The sequence below is a fragment of the Podarcis erhardii genome (assembly GCF_964252035.2).
Source record: "Podarcis erhardii genome assembly, chromosome: 8".
In the NCBI taxonomy this organism is placed as follows: domain Eukaryota; kingdom Metazoa; phylum Chordata; class Lepidosauria; order Squamata; family Lacertidae; genus Podarcis; species Podarcis erhardii.
In genome coordinates, this window is record NC_138499.1 from 86166743 (window position 1) to 86187245 (window position 20503).

Sequence of the window (20503 nt, forward strand, 5' to 3'; positions counted from 1 at the left end):
AAGCTAGGGAGAAACTGACAAGTAAAGATGAGGAAAATATCAAGGAGCAACCCAGACCTTTTAAATCCACGAGATTTGTTTTATTCCACTTACAGTTTGGTGACAGTACGGAAAGAACTATGAGGCTATGTTTTCAGGATCACTGTTCTGGCAGGTTATTTTCATTTGTATAGTATGTCTCTTGCTCACACAGCACTATGTTCTGAACAGCATTATTTTAAACATTGCTACCAACAGGCTGTGGAAGTAACACAGCCCCCCTTTTTACGTTGAGGCTATTTTAGTAAAAGGCAAATGACACAACCTTGATGGCAGAAAGTGAGGCAGAATTAAAGAACCTTTTATTGAGGGTGAAAGAGAGAGCGCAAAATATGGTCTGAAACTCAACATCAAAAAAACGAAGATCATGGCCACTGGTCCCATCACCTCCAGGCAAATAGAGGGGGAAGAAATGGAGGCAGTGAGAGATTTTACTTGCTTGGGCTCCATGATCACTGCAGATCGTGACAGCAGTCACAAAATTAAAAGACGCCTGCTCCTTGGGAGAAAGGCGATGGCAAACCTAGAAAGCATCTTAAAAAGTAGAGACATCACCTTGCCAACAAAGGCCCGTATAGTAAAAGCTATGGTTTTCCCAGTAGAGATGTATGGAAGTGAGAGCTGGACCATAAAGAAGGCTGATCGCCGAAGAATTGATGCTTTTGAATTATGGTGCTGGAGGAGACTCTTGAGAGTCCCATGGATTGCAAGAAGTTCAAACGTATCCATTCTGAAGGAAATCAGCCTTGAGTGCTCACTGGAAGGACAGATCCTGAAGCTGAGGCTCCAATACTTTGGCCACCTCATGAGAAGAGAAGACTCCCTGGAAAAGACCCTGATGTTGGGAAAGATTGAGGGCACAAGGAGAAGGGGACGACAGAGGACGAGATGGTTGGACAGTGTTCTCGAAGCTACCAGCATGAGTTTGACCTAACTGCTGGAGGCAGTGGAAGACAGGAGTTCCTGGCGTGCTCTGGTCCATGGGGTCACGAAGAGTCGGACATGACTAAACGACTAAACAACAACACCTTACCAGCTCCCTCACTGCATCATTTATTCTGTTATCACCGGGTTGGGCATTGCTTTCCTTTTGGGTGAAGACAGAGGCAAAGGAGGTGTTGAGCGGTTCTGCCTTCTCTCTTTTACCCAATAGCATTTCTCCGTCTTTTCCACTTGCCTACTCTTCCTCTTACTTCAGACACGGCCATAGAAACATTTAATATTATTTTTGACTTCTCTTGCAAGCCTGAGCTCATTCTGAGCTTTAGCCAGCCTGACCTTCACCCTGTAACTGTTGGCTACTTGTGTATACTCCTCCTTTGTGATTTCCCTTTTCTTCCATTTCTTATACATGCCCTTATTAAATCTCAGCTCATCTGTAAGCTCCTTATGCAGCCACACCGATTAACACTGCAGACCCGAGTTAGGTTTCTTAGGCTGCATAAATTCCATATTCCCCTCCTTTCCTCCCTACACACAACCTGCTTTAAAGGGATTCCTCTTGGTCTTTATTACTCTTTTCCCTTGCCTGCAGGGGCTGTTCCATGGAATGTTCCAGAAACATTACACAGTACCTACCTACTCAGATTTCTTCCTTTTGGCCGTGAAAACCTCTGGGCATTCTTTTGGGATGAGTGCAGTCTTTGGATTTGCAACTGCAGCATCTATGGGAAAAGAAAAAGATACAAATGTTAGGTTTGTTGGGAAAATCCTAAATCTTTCTCCTTAAAGTAGGCATAGGCAAACTCGGCCCTCCAGATGTTTTGGGACTACAACTCCCATCATCCCAGAACACTGGTCCTGTTAGCTAGGGATGATGGGAGTTGTAGTCCCAAAACATCTGGAGGGCCAAGTTTGCCTATGCCTGCTTTAACAGGATTGCCTAAGGAGGACGAGGGGGAGGAGGACCAGGGTCATTGGAATGTGAATGTATGGTTATCGGAACATTATCTTGACCTGGCAGGGCCCTCTGAGATATAGATTGGCAAGCCTGTGAATCAATGGACAGACTTTGGGAATGTTTTCAACGGAGGTGTGGAAATGGCGTCTGTCCTTTATGTGATATGACTATTGGAGAGAGTAAAACCCACACAGGAGATGTTTGTCTTTCACCCGCTTGTGAAGATTATCAGAGATCACAAAGAAAGGAATATATGATAACAACAAGAAGATGAGGAAAATAACAAAAAGACTATCTGGACAGAACTGGATAGAACTGTTTAATCAAAGCAGCAGCAAGAGTGATGTTTGGACCCCTTTCGGAGCTTGAAGTATGGGTACCCCCAACAAAAAAATTAAAAATTTGGCTGTATAATTTGGAATTAATGTGATTTGGAATTAATGTGATTTGATTGGCCTGTTAATAAAAATTATTTTTTAAAAAAGAGTTTGCCTATGCCTCCTTTAAAGCTGGGTTGTATAATGTTAACTATACAGAGGCAAAGAAAAATTCTACAATAAGCATTTAAAGAGCTAACTGTGAAAGAAATATCTCAGTTTCCTGCTGAGCTGAAGAGGAAAATCTAAGGAGATTTGTCATGAATAACTGCTTTCCAGTGCCGTCTTGTGTGGGTGGTTGCTCTACCAACCCCAAAATAAAGAATAAAATGGGTGAATGCTGAAGAGGTTTCAAAAGACGGGTTCATCTACTTCCTCTGTCTCCCCCCAAAAGCGTGCCAGGCTTCTGCTGTGCTTCACCCTATTATTATCGTCACTCTTCCTGATGTAGAACAAAATGTCCCCATTTTCATCTGAGGAATGTCGGAGGTTATGGATAACGTCACCAGACATTGCCACGGTTCAATAAACCAAGAGGGTTAAATGGAAAAGTGGAAAAGGTAAATCTAAAAGTAATTCACCGAGTAGCTCCTTAGCAGCGGTCGAGTGAAGAGTGAGTACAACTGCAATCGTGTTCAAAATGGGCCTTTGCAAACCTGTGCTGCCTTCCGCCTCTCTTTATCTAAGGGCTGCCTAGTTTCTATTTATTCCTGTTCTCCACTTAGCAAAGTTGTAGTGCCTAAGGACAGAGGCTAGTAAAAGCTAGCTGCAGTAAATGTGCATGGAAGATCAGTCATGAAACCTGCAAGCATCTCATCTGAATGCCTACAAGCTCTTCCCAAAATCCAAGTTACCAGATACAGACAGAGATGGCTTACTAAACCCAGCTATCGATAGCAGCCTTTTTCTCCCCTCCCCTGGCCATTTTTCTTAAACATCTAGTCTGGGTATTGGGGAACTCGAACACTTGTATGGTTGGCCTAATAAGGATATAGCCCTAATATGGATTTTTCTTCCTTTAGAGCTACTTAAACTCTTTTTTTCTTTGCTTTATGAATACTAGCTGAGCCCTCAAACAAATTAAGGCCTGGGGGCAGAGAGGGAGGGGGGAGGCTCAATAATGCTAGAGAAACTGAGGCTGAAATTAACATTCTGTACATGCAATCGGGGGTTGCTTCTTTGCTTTTTGCAAGGAAGAGGACAGTCTTCAAGGAAATAACAGAACCTTACGACCTTAAAACACGTCTTGTATGTTATTCCGGCTAATAAAAGACTGTTATATAAACACTCTCAGCCTCTGCCTTGAATATCTTGTGCTGCATTGTTCATTAACAGTACTTAATGAATTCATATAATGGGCTTTTGAGACTGTTCGCATCTGATCAGTACAACTGCTGCAAGAATCTACTTAAGCCAATTTTATAGCCATAGAATGGTAGTGTTGGAAGGGATCTCGAGGGTCATTTAGTCCAACCCCCTGCAATGCAGGAATCTCAACTGAAGCATCCCTGACAGGTGGCCATCTAACCTCTGCTTAAAAGCCTCCAAGGAAGGAGAGTCCATTACCTCCCAAGAGAGACTGTTCCACTGTTTAACAGCTCTTATTATCAGAAAGTACATCCTGGTGTTTAGTCAGAATCTCTTTTCTTGTATGTTGGATCCATTGGTTTGGGTCCTACCATCCAGAGCAGGAGAAGACAAGCTTGCTCCATCAGCCATGAGACACCCCTTTAGTTATTTGAAGATGGCTACCCGATCTACTCTCAGTCTCTTCTTCTCCAGGGTAAACATATGCAGCTCCCAAAACTGTTCCTGATGAGGCTTAGATTCCAGACCCTTGATCATCTTGGTTGCCCTCCTCTGCACATGTTCCCGCTTGTCAATATCCTTCTTAAATTGAGGCGCCCAGAACTGGACACAGTACTCCAGGTGTGGTCTGACCAACACAGAATAGAGCGGTACCATTCCTTCCCTTGATTTGGACACTACACTTCTATTGATGTAGCCTAGATCAGCACTAGCTTTTTTGCTAATGCTTTTCCGATCACAAGGTCAGCGGTTCGAATCCCCGTAACGGGGTGAGCTCCCGTTACTCGGTCCCTGCTCCTGCCAACCTAGCAGTTCGAAAGCATGTCAAAGTGCAAGTAGATAAATAGGTACTGCTCCGGCGGAAAGGTAAACAGTGTTTCCGTGCGCTGCTCTGGTTCGCCAGAAGTGGCTTAGTCATGCTGGCTACATGACCCAGAAGCTGTACATCAGCTCCCTCGACCAATAAAGCGAGATGAGCGCCGCAACCCCAGAGTCGTCCGCAACTGGAACTAACTGTCGGAGTCCCTTTACCTTTATCTTTTTCCATCACACTGTTGATTCATGCTAAGCTGGTGGCCTACTAATACCCCTAGATCATTTTCACATGTACTACTGGTAAGCCAGGAGTCCCACATCTTAATATTTGTGCAGTTGGTTTTTCCTTACTAAGTGTAGATCCTGACATTTGTGCCTACTGAAATTCATTTTGCTAGTTTTGGGTAAGTTCTCCAATCTATTAAGGTCAACATGAATCCCAATTATGTATTCCATGGCATTGGCTTCCCCTCCCAGTTTGGTGTCATCTGCAAATTGGATGAGCACCCCCAAATCCTTAACCCAAGTCATTTATAAAGACGTCGAACAGCAACTGACCCAGGACAGAACCCTGCGGAACCCCACTTGTCAGATTTCCCAGGATGACGAGGAACCATTAATGAGCTCTCTTTGGGTCCAGTCATTCAACCAGTTACAAATCCATCTAACAGCTACATCATCCAGCCCACATTTTACATCCTCCTCCACAAGAATATCATGGGAAATTTCTCAAAACCCTTACTGGAATCAGCATTCCCCTGATCCACCAAACTTGTTACTCTATCAAAAAAAGAAAAGAAAAGAAAAGAAAAGAAATATGACTTGTCTAGCATGACTGTTTTTGAGAAATGCATTCTGGGACTTAATAATCACAGCATCCTTTTCTAAGGGCTCACAGACCAGTTGTTCCATTATCTGTTTTAGGACCTTTCCTGGATCATGAAGACATTTCAGTATGGAAATCAACTTCCTACTGGCCCTCTTGTGACAGATATATTTATTTAAATTTGCCATATATTGTTAATTAATAATATACAGCAGCAACAGAGTATTGCGGGTGGGTGGGCCAAAATATTTCACCAGTATTTAATGGAAGTATTTAATGGTGTCCCAGAACCATCTTGTTTCACATTGTTTGATCTGTTGTTGCCACAGTACTGAGCAGTCCATGCAAAAATGACTGCTAATATGACTTTTACTCTGTAACATCGACAGCTGATATACTGTAATTAGCATTGCTAGGGTTTCCTTCTACATTAGGGTGAAATAAGGCAGGTCACCAGTTAAATAATTTAAGTGTTTGTGAATAATTTTAAGTGGGGAATTTTCAAGGCAAATAAGCGCTAAACAGAATGCTACCCTTTCTCTACAGTTTTCTGATGTGCATGTTGTCTGAAGTGCATGTTGACAGAAATAGTTGCATAGCTTTGACTTCATTAATCATTTCAAAGTGTTGCATAGTTCACAGGCACTTTAATTTTCCAATTATTGTACCTGTGGCTCAGCACAGATAAAAGATTACTTACACAATTTGCTCTGTGGGCAGCTCAGTGCTCTTGTCACCTTACACTGAGCTTTAAGTGTGCACAACGCAACAGAATGTCAGATGTTTTCCAGAGATTTTAAGGTCACGTTCGGGAACTTTTAGCAGCTCTCAATGCACAACTGATAGGTTTCCAAGGGATGGATGAATGAGCAAGGCAAGCTGCCTGAATCCTGCCACGCATGTATTTTTCCTGTCAGGAAGGCCTGAGTGATGCTATGTCTCATTCTTTCTCACAAAAAAGATGCTCTAACTAAGCAGATGCTCTAACTAAGCAAGGAGATGCCATTGCTGCCTTCATCAGCATCCGTGGCGATCGCTCTGCACCTGTGATGTCAGCTGCCCGCTACCCTGTGAAATGTCACAGAGAGGAGGACAGCCATTGTATCAGCATTGCCTCTCCATTTTAATCCTCTTTGGGTGCCCTGCAGGCCCCACAGTGAATGCTGCCCAGCATTTTGTCACCCCACCCCCCAGTGGTGACACCTGGGCCAGTCCACCCCACTGTACCCCCCCTTCCTCTGCCCCTTGCAAGGGGTTCAGCTACATGACCATTGGTGTCCATTCCAACTCTACAATTCTACGATTCTTTAACAGTCCGTAATACAGGCAATTTTGAATTATGGTGCTGGAGGAGACTCTTGAGAGTCCCATGGACTGCAAGAAGATCAAACCTCTCCATTCTGAAGGAAATCAGCCCTGAGTGCTCACTGGAAGGACAGATCCTGAAGCTGAGGCTCCAATACTTTGGCCACCTCATGAGAAGAGAAGACTCCCTGGAAAAGACCCTGATGTTGGGAAAGATGGAGGGCACAAGGAGAAGGAGACGACAGAGGATGAGATGGTTGGACAGTGTTCTCGAAGCTACAAACATGAGTCTGACCAAACTGCGGGAGGCAGTGGAAGACAGGAGTGCCTGGCGTGCTCTGGTCCATGGGGTCACAAAGAGTCAGACATGACTAAACGACTAAACAACAACAACAATACAGGCAAGGCTTGTGTGTGCACCCAGCACACACACAACCACCAATACACAAACTGTTTTCAGCCCTGGAAGGGGGCAGAATGGGGCAGGCTTATACCAGCCCCATCGACATGCGCAGTGTGTCAGAACACAACTCCCACGCAAACTAGGAGTTGCCTGTAGTCACGACGGCCTAAATCTATAAATCCTTATCATTTGGAGTAGCATATTTATATCTGTGAAGCTTGTCCACAGCAGACACAATAAGCTAATAACCCTGTGGCACATAGAACACAAAAGGTCCCGTGTTCCATCTCTGACATCTCTTGTTAAAAGAAGAAATCATAGCAAAGGCCGTCTAGAGGGCTGCAGTGCTTGGCCAAACGCACAATGCTGGGAGTGATAAACCAATTCAGATGGCAGCAGCTTCACATGGCAGCAGCCCCTTTCCCCTGCCATAGCTTGGATTTGAGGACGAATCCATAAAGGGGATCTCCCAATCCCTAGGACTATTTGCATTGCAAAGGCTTAATCATTAAGTCCCGTTTTAGAACAATTGCAAATTGCCATGATCATCTTCCACATCAGTAGCTATGACTCGTTCATGCATTTTAAAAAACTGCTTTGGAAAAAGTTCCCATTCAGAAAACATGCTGAACATCTGTTGTCTAGGTATTCATTAGTTCTGTCTGCTCTGCTTTTGGCTAATTGCCTGGGAGTGAAGTTCGGGCATAGCTGGAGATACAAGGGAGCATTAGTATTAGTTGCAAAGACCCTGCTACACATTGAGAAGAAGAAAAGAGAAAAGGTGTTGTCAAGAATAGGGCTTCTCTAACAAACTTTATTTACTGGAGCCTGTTATCTTCTGTTTGCTTACAATCCTCGCTTGTGCAACTGATAGCAGAAAGTGTATTTAATACCTACTCAGTGCTAATATGCTGCAGTATGCATGGCTGCTTAATTTAATTTATCTCTGATTAAGCCTATTATGTTTGAGATCACTTTACAAAAGAGACTTCCTTTTGCCAGCTGTAAGCTTATTTGAATTGTAATATAAGTTAATAACGTGTGAAATAACTAGTGATGCCTGCCTCCTAAATGTTAATTTTAGCAAACTACTTCCTAAGTTTGTGCACATATACAGATCATTCAATGCTGTGTACAAAGGATGGTTGTTGGACATAAAACAATGTACATTTCATAAAGGCTGCGAGTGAAGGAAAGTTACTTCTGAACTGCAGCCAAACAGAGACCAGAGATTACAGCCTGCATAGTATGGGCCATGCCCACCCAGCGACCATTCTTACTGGCAAGGACTCGAGTGATGCCAACGGAGGCGAGCTGACATTCGCCACACAGAAGGAAGATTGCTGGGGAACCCAGAACCTCTCAATGTGCATTTCACTCAGGTGGCGTCATGGAAGTGAGATTGTGCAGTTGGTAAAACAGAGACACACAGGCTCAGATTTTTGAGGACTTCTGAGGTGGTTATGTGTGGAGGGGGCACTTGGTGTACCTATCAGCACTGCCAAAGAGTTGCCATATTTTTCGCTCCATAAGACGCACTTTTTTCTTCCTAAAAAGGAAGGGGAAATGTCTGTGTGTCTTATGGAGCAAATGCGTGGTCCCTGGAGCTGAATTGCCCAGGGGCGAAAAGCAGATCATGCTTTTTTTTTTTTTTTTTTTTTTTTTTTTTGAAAGAGGGAAGTGGGTGTTGAAACAAAGCCACTAATTGGCAAGCTATCAGGGAGGGGGATAAGGAACGCTAGAGATAAAGGAGGCTGCCTGGAATGGGGGAGGTAAAAGCCCATGGATCCTCAGGATTTTTACATTGGGTCACCCCAAATTCACCATCAGATCACATAGCACATCCACGGCTACAACCTGCACCCAAAAAACCCCCCGCATCCACTGTTGCATGGGGCCGCAATGGCGCAAAAACGTCGTTACAAAGCACGGATCCCCATGGATTCTCAGGATTTTTGCATTGGGCTACCCCAAACTCACCGTCAAATCACATGTCTGTGGCCACAGAATGAACCACAAAAATCATACACCCACTGTTTCATTCAAAATATTTTTTTTCTTGTTTTACTCCTCTAAAAACTAGGTGCATCTTATGGTCAGGTGCATCTTATGGAGCGAAATATACAGTATGTGGTGCCACAAAGGTCATAAGAACATGAAAATATGGTAAGTGCCTGTTGGATCAGGCCCATGTCCCAACCTGTTCTTATGGTGCCCAAACAGATGCTCGTGGGAAGCCCATGATTTGAGCACAGAGGTGACTGGCACAAACAGAGGCAGAGGCAGACTCTAATCATCCCCTAATGCTGGGATTACAGACACTTCAGGTTACAGATGCTTCAGGTTACAGACGCTTCAGGTTACAGACTCTGCTAACCCAGAAATAGTACCTCGGTGTAAGAACTTTGCTTCAGGATGAAAACAGAAATCGTGTGGCGGCGGCGGAGCAGCGACAGGAGGCCCCATTAGCTAAAGTGGTACCTCAGGTTAAGAACAGTTTCAGGTTAAGAACGGACCTCCGGAACGAATTAAGTTCTTAACCCGAGGTACCACTGTACCTGGAAAACTACTTCAGGTTTTCTCTCCACACACACACACACCCAACACAACCACACAAAGAGGAACCTTTTCTTTCTGGCTTTGGGTGGAGTAGGACTGACATGGAGGGATCAAGAACACCTCTTGCTTGTTGGCATCCAAGAAATCAGCTGGAAGGGATCCAATCCAAAACCACCCAAGAATTTGATGTAAAAACATCAGCAGAGCATCATGCAAACACGCCAAATGGCTGCAGTTAGTTTCTGTACCCTGGTCTGAACAATAATATGAAAATCCAGTGATCTCCCAGCACATTAGGCACAGCAATTATTATAATGAGGTAAGTTTAAAAGTCGCACCAAAAATTAATACATACTAATAGGCTGAGTAGGACAACTTTAAGAGAACTCTGTTTGAAGTGCTTCTCAAGTTAGTGCTTATGCACACTTCTTTGTGTAGCGCTGCTTTCTCCAGGGAAAAGAGCTCTTGAGCACTCAGTTGGAACAAATGGCAATGCGGGTTCTCTCCAGATTGATGTTTGCTCCAATTTAGAGCGAAAAAGTGGGTTTTCCCTGGGAAAGGAGTGGGGCAAGGGGGAAACTGCTTGGACTCGTGCCTAGAAAGTGTGGGTCAAGCGGAAAACCACATGGACCCATAGTTTCTAGGATTGGAAGTGTAAACGAGCCCTATATTCTCTCATTACTTTAGAACTTCTATTTCCCTGTGTACAATTGTTGTTGTTGTTGTTGTTGTTGTTTAGTCGTTTAGTTGTATCCAACTCTTCGTGACCCCCTGGACCAGAGCACGCCAGGCACTTATGTCTTCCACTGCCTCCTGCAGTTTGGTCAAACTCATGCTGGTAGCTTCGAGAACACTGTCCAACCATCTTGTCCTCTGTCATCCCCTTCTCCTTGTGCCCTCCATCTTCCCCAACATCAGGGTCTTTTCCAGGGAGTCTTCTCTTCTCATGAGGTGGCCAAAGTATTGGAGCCTCAGCTTCAGGATCTGTCCTTCCAGTGAGCACTCAGGGCTGATTTCCTTCAGAATGGATAGGTTTGATCTTCTTGTGTACAATTATAGGGGCTGAAACCACGAGAAAGATCAATGTGGAAACATTGGGGGGGTGGAGGGGGGTGTATGGGTGGGGGGTGGGGGGGTGTTTGAGCGCAGAGAAATGGGCTTTTGTTTCTCTTTGCTTCCCTTGGCCCCCTATGATGCAGATTTAATTTGCGCAAGTGTTGCCAAATACTTCAGGGCCCTTTGCTTCCAGTCATCCTCTATAGTTGCAGTCCAGATGTCACACAAATATTTTCCCCCAGGCTTAAATCTCAGCATGCAGTGAAACGGAAGTGGAGCTTCTGTGGCCTATCGGACATTGTGGATTGTATCTCCCAATACTCCTGGCCATTGACCCTGCTGGCTGGGGCCGAGGGGAGTTTAGAGACCAATAATAATAATAATAATAATAATAATAATAATAATAATAATAATAATAATTTATTATTTGTACCCCGCCCATCTGGCTGGGTTTCCCCAGCCACTCTGGGCGGCTTCCACAAAGACCAAAAATACACTAATATGTCATACATTAAAAACTTCCCTGAACAGGGCTGCCTTAAGATGTCTTCTGAATGTCAGGTAGTTGTTTATCTATTTGACATCTGGTGGGAGGGCGTTCCACAGGGCGGGCGCCACTACCGAGAAGGCCCTCTGCCTGGTTCCCTGTAGCTTTGCTTCTCGCAATGAGGGAACCGCCATTGCGGTGCTGGACCTCAGCATCCGGGCAGAACAATGGAGGTGGAGACGCTCCTTCAGGTATACTGGACCGAGGCCGTTTAGGGCTTTAAAGCTCAGCACCAACACGTTGAATTGTGCTCAGAAACATCCTGGGAGTCAATGTAGGTCTATCAAGACCGGTGTTATGTGGTCTTGGCGGCCGCCCCCAGTCACCAGTCTAGCTGCCGCATTCTGGATTACAGACGAAGGGCCGTCGTTTCACCTCCACTGGCTGCACTACAGTATTCATGGTGCAGATTCTGGCAGCCAACATCACCTCCTGCACAACTATGGCTGTTGGCCAAAAGAGGGAGGTGCTTGTGGCTTATTCTTAAGTGCTTGCAATGTGGTTGACCATTGGAAAGTGCTGCAAAGCCAGGCAGACTCCGCAAAGGGGCTGGCTGGATTTCACATGGCTTCATAAATCAACCAAAGGTGCCCTAAGCTCTTTCACCTAAGCATTATTTTCTTCTTTACAATAAATAAAGGTAAAGGGACCCCTGACCATTAGGTCCAGTCGTGGCCAACTCTGGGGTTGCGGCACTCATCTCGCTTTATTGGCCGGGGGAGCCGGCGTACAGCTTCCGGGTCATGTGGCCAGCATGACTAAGCCGCTTCTGGCGAACCAGAGCAGCGCACAGAAACGCCGTTTACCTTCCCGCTGGAGTGGTACCTATTTATCTACTTGCACTTTGACATGCTTTCAAACTGCTAGATTGGCAGGAGCAGGGACTGAGCAACGGGAGCTCACCCCGTCATGGGGATTCGAACCACCGAACTTCTGATCGGCAAGTCCTAGGCTCTGTGGTTTAACCCACAGCGCCACCCACGTCCCTTTTACAATAAATAATTATCTCTTATTACCTTCCTTGTCCACCTAGTCTCATATGCTAAACTATGGGCTGTTTACAAATGTGCGGCTTTCCACCCACATTCTAGATCACGTTCCACTAAGGACTACTGCAGCCTTCCCCATTCAATGAGAACACAAACACCTTTTGACATCAATTTATGGAACAGCCCCTCTGGCTGGGAATGATCATTCTAGTGCATTATCACATATGCAGGTTACTGGAGGAGATTACAATATGTCTATTTCACTGATAGGGACTTCGACTGAGCAGTAAAAGCAACAGAAAGCACTTGGTCTTTCTCAGTTTTGCAGTCTCTGAGGATTAAGTGAATACTACACAGTGGTGAACCCAGAACATTAAAGTTGCTACAGGGAGTGAGAGTGAATTTCACCAACTCTTGGAGGTAAGAAAAGTGGAAGACTGCCATCCCCACTTGACGTTTAACAGATATGAAACTGGCTGTCTCTTACGTAAGACATTTTGAATATTTTGGCTGCATCAGGGAATTAAATGGCCAGGTTTGGAAATGCATTGGCTTCAAATATCTTCTCCAGCTAAAGCTATAAAGTAAACTTTAATAGTAAAGCAAAACCACATCCCTTTGGTGAGAGCATTGGCAAAATCTGAGAGGAGGGACACTAGCTGGTTCTAACATAAAAAATCCTCACACCCCTGGTCCAGTACCGGCAGTTGTAATTCATGGCTTTATGGGTCTTTGTGGGTCTCTCTTCAATGAAAGCCCACAGGCTGCTGCCTAATGCAGAACACATATGCAATTACCATATTTTTTCACTCTATAAGACGCACCAGACCACAAGACGCACCTAGTTTTTGGAGGAGGAAAACAAGAAAAAAAATATTCTGAATCTCAGAAGCCAGAACAGCAAGAGGGATTGTTGCGCAGTGAAAGCAGCAATCCCTCTTGCTGTTCTGGCTTCTGGGATAGCTGCGCAGCCTGCATTCGCTCCATAGGACGCACACACATTTCCCCTTACTTTTTAGGAGGGGAAAAGTGAGTCTTATAGAGCAGTGTTTCCCAACCTTGGGCCTCTAGCTGTTTTTGAACTACAATTCCCATCATCCCTGACCACTGATCTTGCTAGCTAGGGATGATGGGAGTTGTAGTCCAAAAACAGCTGGAGGCCCAAGGTTGGGAAACACTGTTATAGAGCAAAAAATACGGTAAGTCATTTGGAGTATGTTACATGTACATTGGCAGATAGGGAAGAAAAAGGCAAACGGTTAAATAAATGTAGAATACTTTCAATTATTACACTTGGCCGAGAAAACATGCCCTATTTTAAGTGCAGATGGAATATCTGATGTGTGACATTTCACCAAAACTTCTTTGCAACGTTGACTGGGAAACAACCAAAGCATTTTTCACTTGGTAATTGATTTTTCATTCCACCACTTGTCTGAGACTTCAAGTTCCACCCCTGTTTAGCTGTTGAATAATGAGAGTGGAAGAGTCACCCGATTACAAATGACAATCCTCTAGAACTCTCAGAATTTGAACCAGCCTTATCTGGCAAATCCTCCAACCATGCAAATTTTGGAAGTAAAACATAAGTAAGCTGAACACAATATTTACATTTATCCACCTTATTTCAGTGAGGATACAGGCAAAAATTGAGGACGAGGGTGCTAGCTGGTTTGAATCCTGACAAGACAGAAGTACTGTTTTGGGGGGACAGGGGGCGGGCAGGTGTGGAGGACTCCCTGGTCCTGAATGGAGTAACTGTGCCCTTGAAAGACCAGGTACACAGCCTGGGAGTCATTTTTGACTTACAGCTGTCCATGGAGGTGCAGGTCATTACTGTGTCCAGGGCAGCTGTCTACCAGCTCCATCTGGGACACAGGCTGAGACCCTCCCTGCCCACAGACTGTCTCGCTAGAGTGGTGCATGCTCTGGTTATCTCCCGCTTGGACTACTGCAATGCGCTCTACGTGGGGCTACCTTTGAAGGTGACCCGGAAACTACAACTAATCCAGAATGCGGTGGCTAGACTGGTGACTGGGAGCGGCCGCCGAGACCACATAACACTGGTCTTGAAAGACCTAGATTGGCTCCTGGTATGTTTCTGAGCACATTTGAAAGTGTTGGTGCTGACCTTTAAAGCCCTAAACGGCCTTGTTCCAGTATACCTGAAGGAGCGTCTCCACCCCCATCATTCTACTGAGGTCCCACGCCGAGGGCCTTCTGGCAGTTCCCTCACTGCGAGAAGTGAGGTTACAGGGAACCAGGCAGAGGGCCTTCTCGGTAGTGGCGCCCACCCTGTGGAACGCCATCCCATCAGATGTCAAAGAGATAAACAACTACCTGACATTTAGAAGACATCTGAAGGCAGCCCTGTTTAGGGAAGCTTTTAATGTGTGACATTTTAATGTATTTTAAATCTTTGTTGGAAGCTGCCCAGAGTGGTTGGGGAGACTCAGCGAGATGGGCGGGGTACAAATAATAAATTATTATTATTATTATTATTATTATTATTATTATTATTATTATTTCTCTATAGACACTTGGAAGTAACTCATCATAGATGCAATGGTAGCAGCTTTTAAACTGCATTCTACGGAATAATTTCAATGATATGAAATAATGAACAAAATCCACATCTTTTATCTGCACTGCATCTGCAGTTTGAACAGAAATAAACAGCTGTGAAGGACAGACTTGTGTCACTAAGAGGCAGGATTCCAAATACATAGGAATTTGTTCATTTCCCCCCAAAAAATATAGTCCGGCCCACCACATGGTCTGAGGGACGGTGGACCGGCACATGGCTGAAAATGGTTGCTGACCCCTGGTTTACTGGAACACCTCCCTCCCCATTACACACTGAAAGTGTGTTTGATGGTGCTCCCCTGTTACAGAGAACTGTGCAGACACAGTTGCATCTTCACATGATCCAACTGGTGGGCAGCATGATGGCAGTGGCAGAAGGCAGGGCAAACCTCAGCTTCTCTGTGCATTCCTTCAAAGCATTGGGAGAGGGTCGGGCAAACATCCATCATGCTACAAGCAAAAGTCACTGTAGTTTGACTTGCTCCAGTAGTTCAGATGTAGTGGGAGTATTGCAAGTATTGCTCTGTGAGTCTTATATTTTTGCCAGATAAAAAAGGAACACTGTCTGTGTCAACAGAGTCTTGATGGGTCTTTGGGAAAAATCTAAACAGAGTTCAAGATAAGAGAGAATGTGCATTTATATTTCTTATATTTCTTTCACTGGGGCTTTATAATGAGACACTGCATATACAGTTGTACCCAAGGTTTCTTGGGTTGCTTAAACATTTACTTGCTTTTATGCTAATCTAAATTCTTTTTCATCACAGAATAAGTTTAACTGCTTTAGGCAGCAATCCTCTAAATTCTTACTCTGGAATAGTTCCCTTTGACTTCCTTTTGAAGGAAAAGGTTTGAGGATTGTCACAATATCAGCTCTATCACACTGCTTTGCATTAGCAATAGGGGGAAAGACACTGGGGAGCTTTTTTTGATTCACAAATTCAGTTTTCAGGCCTTTGTCAGAATAACGCCTTTGAAGTGAACAAAACTCCCAATCCTTTTTATGTTAAATTTAAGTAGGAAGCGTGCTTAAGAATGCTTATTATGTAGCAGCTGTAGGTTCTATATAACTGATTGATAGAAAGAATGGAGATGCAGAACTGCTAAAATACATGTTTTTAAAGTGTGAATGAATCACCCTAGACACTGTCCCAAACTGGCATTCCAGCTTGTGGGAGAGCCTTATGGAAGAATGGTAGGATCCTGTCCCTTCTGTCTCCACAGGAGACCACCTGTCCCTTGAAAGTAGTTAAGTACAGGCAACCGATTTACACATGTTCAATTGACGTGGGATCACACACATGCGCACTGCGGCGAGCCAGAAGTGGCTGGAAAAGGGGGTGGGACAGGGGTGGTGGTAAGGTGGGGGGGCAAAACGGGGTGTAACAGGGCGGAGTGGGCTTGTGAATGTGCAGGGGTCAGGAACAAATTGGCCATTGCCTTTACTTAAATGTTTGTGTCGATTGATTGATTGATTGATTGATTGATTGCACTTATATGCCACTTTCCATTCACATGAATCCCAAAGCAACTTAAAAACAATAACCTGACAAAACACCACAAGTACAGCATAGATCATATAAATATAATTAACTAAACATCAGTAAAATAATTGCATTCTATGAAACACTATTAGTGAACCAGCAACTAAAAAAATAGGCTATACATCACAATAACAGCACACGTCCTACTATATAATTAACAAAACATCAATAAAAAATTATAATCTATAAAACAATATTAACAACATAACATCTAAAACTAAGCTAAACACTATTCTCTCTCTCGCACACACAAACACACTCATCCCTCCCTCCCAAGAACTCATAATCTTTCATTCCATTCAGGTACACCTGCACATCCATCCCTCAGGAGGACAGTGATCTAATAGAAATATCTCCAAGAGAGGTGTACTTTAACTTATTAGTTATTAAGTTAAACCTGTTTCCCATCCTTCTGACAAGACATGTTCAAGGCAGCCGCCAGCAATCGCAGAAATATAGCAAAATAAACCAATCTCCATAACCATGTCCTATAGAGCTATGGAACTATAAACATTTTGTCTAGCAGAAAAGATGTGTGCTTTCTTCACCTTTTTATATTTAAATATTTAGTGAAGAGTAAATTGTTCAAGTTTCTTAAGGGTCGGGGGGGAAATGGAGAGTTTTAAATAACAAGGAGGTTTTAGGTTATACGGTGTGTTTTCAAACATGTGTTTAAACATTTAAACATTACTAGCAGCATAGGGGTGATGGGGCCTTACTCTGTAAGTCTTCCAAATTTGAGGAGTAAAGCAATGTCCTCTGGACTGGAAGGACTTGGAGTGGGAGGCAGTGGCCCTTACAGAGGGTTGTCAACCTGGTCCCTACAGCCTGTTATGTACTGAAGTTCTCACCCTGGGCCAGCAGGAAGGGAAACCTGTAGATAGTTTTCACTCAGGTCCACATATGCATATAAGGGATTGAAAGTGACATTCAGTGATTGGATAGTTACAGGAAATGGTTACTGTTGCGTTCTAGTGGAGCTCTATATAAGCAGGCTGGCTGATCCCTTCAGTTCAGTTCTGTTCTGGCCTGTGAATAAACAAGAGCTGTTTGAAGAATCACTGTGTTGTCTGATATGTTCACTCACAACTTAACACAGCCCACTTGTGAGTGTTTCAGGATTCTAGGTGGGTGTTTCAGGATTCTAGGTGGGCGTTTCAGGATTCAGGTGGGCGGTAGGGGGTTCTCTGGAACAAGCTGAATCCTCCTTCCATTGAGCACTGGTGGGCAGTAAGGAAATTTTACCATCAAGAAAGATGCATTAGTGGGCGGTAGGTATAAAAAGGTTGACTACCCCTGCTTTAATCAGTGCCCTATTCTGTGCTTGAGTGTGGGTCAAGGTCAGGGAATGCGACAGTCCCAGCAGATTCTTAAAGCACACACTGCTCCCATATTCCACGTGATTCATGTTTCTGTGTGTGGTTGAAAAACCTGGGAAGTGTGGTTCTTCAAAAATCTGGGGAATCTGAAAGAGCGCTCCTTTATTTCTGAAATAATTTCATTCAACCATTTTACTCAGGGGTCAGCAAACTTTTTCAGAAGGGGGCCGGTCCACTATCCCTCAGACCTTGTGGGGGGCTGGACTCTATATTTTTCTTGCGGGGGGGATGAATTCCTATGCCCCACAAATAACCCAGAGATGCATTTTAAATAAAAACACACATTGTACTCATGTAAAAACACACTGATTCCCGGCCCATCCGCAGGCCAGATTTAGAAGGCGATTGGGCCGGATCCAGCCCCTGGGCCTCAGGTTGCCTACCCCTGCAGTAAACCTTGTGAGGAGGCAGCAGTGATTGTGTTGTGCCTCTGGGAGGCCCTAGGAAACCCCACTTGCAAGAAACAAGGTCTGGCTGGTGGCAGGAACCAGAAAGATGAAAGGAGGCTATGGGAATTATGGTTATATAATAGATGGATAAAGGTAAAAGATGCAGTTAACTTAAACATGGAACCCACAGAGGGAGGGAGGGAGGTCTGAAGGTTCAAAAGAACCTTGTATTCTAATGTTTGAAACGGTTTTGTTTTAGATGTATAAAATTATCAAAAACCCAATAAAAAATTATTGGAAAAGTAGAAATGCTGAGAGGGAGGTACGACTTTGATTAGGAATCAGGAAGAGGAAAGCAGAGAGAAGCGGAGAGGAACTGCTGGGATGCGTTCCATTCCACTTATGGAGTGAGCAACACAGGGGAATAGAGACGGTGAGAAATGTGAGGAGAAACGGGATCTGAAGAAGGAAGCATGCAGTGCTTAGAGGTAATAATAATGTCAGAGTCTGTGACCAAGAGTCCCAGTGGTGCGCTGGGAGATGGGTGGAACACGAAGAAACTAGGTACCAGGAAGCAGGATGAAGGACAAGCCCTGAAGAGGCTTGCCAGTCAGGAGGATGCCAGAGCTATTGCAGCAACAGCCCTGACCAGTATATTCTGATGTAAGTGTCCAATGATGCTCTGAGGATTCTCCTGGAAGTGGCAGGTGGTGGAGAATCAAAGCTTCCTATCTAAGTCCTGGCTAGAAATATGCACATCAAAAAGACGAGTGCCTCCATGTTCTCCATAAGCTGCTTTGCTCACCACACGTTTACTACATCACAGAGAATGGGCCTCAGCCTGCAATGGGCCTTAGTTTGTGTCTTTTTAAAAATATCTCTTTGATCATCTCAGCAATTGCAGAAGGAACTGCAGGGCCCTTTTTCTGACACATTTCAAATGACAAAATTTTCCATTCGTTTTCTCTAAATTTGAGATCAAAGCTCTTTCAAAAAGGTGAGGATTGGACCAAAGTGCAGTGCTGACTATTACAGTTCGATCCTCTCCTTTTCTCGCTTCGCATGTCTGAGATGATGGGGTTTTTTATCCCTCTTACAGATCCATGTATGCGGGTTAACAGACAAAAGAATCAGCTTACAGTTTGCATTTAAAAGCACGGGGCTGAGCAAAGTTGAAATCCCATCTTAAGCAGTTTAACTGAAAGCATCGCAGTTAGCAGTTAGACTGGTCTCCCCCTTTGTCACCCCATTTATCAAAGAAGTAGGCTACAGACTGAAAAGTAAGTTTAAAACATAGTTTACTCACAGTCAAGCGTTTGTCCTAAGCAGCAATAGCATTATTAGTAAATGCCGGTAACAGACTTGTGTTACAGCAAAAACCACTTCAGGCATATACCTGATGCTGCAGTAAGCGGACAGACATCAGTCTGCATGGCTGGTTGAAGGGGGTGGGGTGGAGAGAGAAAGAAGAGGAAATACTTATTTTACTTCTTCCCTCCCAGGAGAGGAGAAACGACATCACAGAGACCCTTCTCTACAATTATGTTTCTATGGTCCAAGTCTGCCTATAAGCAATACGGTTCTATGGTATTAACCCCTTCACATGCTAACTAGCAAGATGATGCTTTGTTAGATTTGATTGCATATCTCCCACACATGAGATCAGACTCCTATTTTGCTTGTAATTAGAACCACATTTGCTACTGCAAAACTGAGCTACTAATCAACAGAATTATCAATTGGTAAAGACCGGGCTGGAATAGATTTATAGAGAAACCATTGACCCAAATGATACTTCAGTGGTACCTTGTTTTGCGACCGGGATTCGTTCTGGAGCCCTGGCCGCTAGCCGAAAAGGACGCAGGGCAAAGTGCCGCGTCTGCGCATGTGCGCGGAGCGGTTTGCGCTTCTGCGCATGCGCAAGCGGCAAACCTGGAAGTAACCCATTCCGGTACTTCCGGGTTTGCCGTGGACGTTCCCCGGAATGGACGCTAGACGAGGCGGACATTCATGGAGGTATTACTGCACTGGTTCACTCTGAGAGACAGGATAATAAGTTGGAACTCCCTTGTCCACCGAAAAAACTCTCTATTTTCCAACACAATGAGAATTAAGGCACCCAGGGCATATGCTAAAGGTAAAGGGACCCCTGACCATTAGATCCAGTCGCGGATGACTCTGGGGTTGAGGCGCTCATCTTGCTTTACTGGCTGAGGGAGCCGGTGTACAGCTTCCGGGTCATGTGGCCAGCATGACTAAGCCACTTCTGGCGAACCAGAGAAGAGCCATAGGTACCTTCCCGCCGGAGCGGTACCTATTTATCTCCTTGCACTTTGATGTGCTTTCGAACTGCTAGGTTGGCAGGAGCAGGGTCTGAGCAACGGGAGCTCACCCCGTCGCGGGGATTCGAACTGCCAACCTTCTGATCGGCAAGCCCTAGGGTCTGTGGTTTAACCCACAGTGCCACCTGCGTCCCATGG

The 20503-nt window shown here is 44.6% G+C and overlaps 1 protein-coding gene across 8 annotated transcripts in view; it reads right to left on the reverse strand.

Annotated features, from left to right (window-relative positions):
• The window catches only part of ENOX1 (ecto-NOX disulfide-thiol exchanger 1), a 309881-nt gene that overhangs the window by 157107 nt on the left and 132271 nt on the right, over positions 1–20503 (reverse strand). For all 8 annotated transcript variants that reach the window (XM_081872748.1, XM_081872745.1, XM_081872749.1 and 5 more), the window contains one exon: positions 1618–1703. The gene's annotated coding sequence lies outside the window, so the exon portion shown is untranslated. The remainder of the gene's footprint in view (positions 1–1617; positions 1704–20503) is intronic.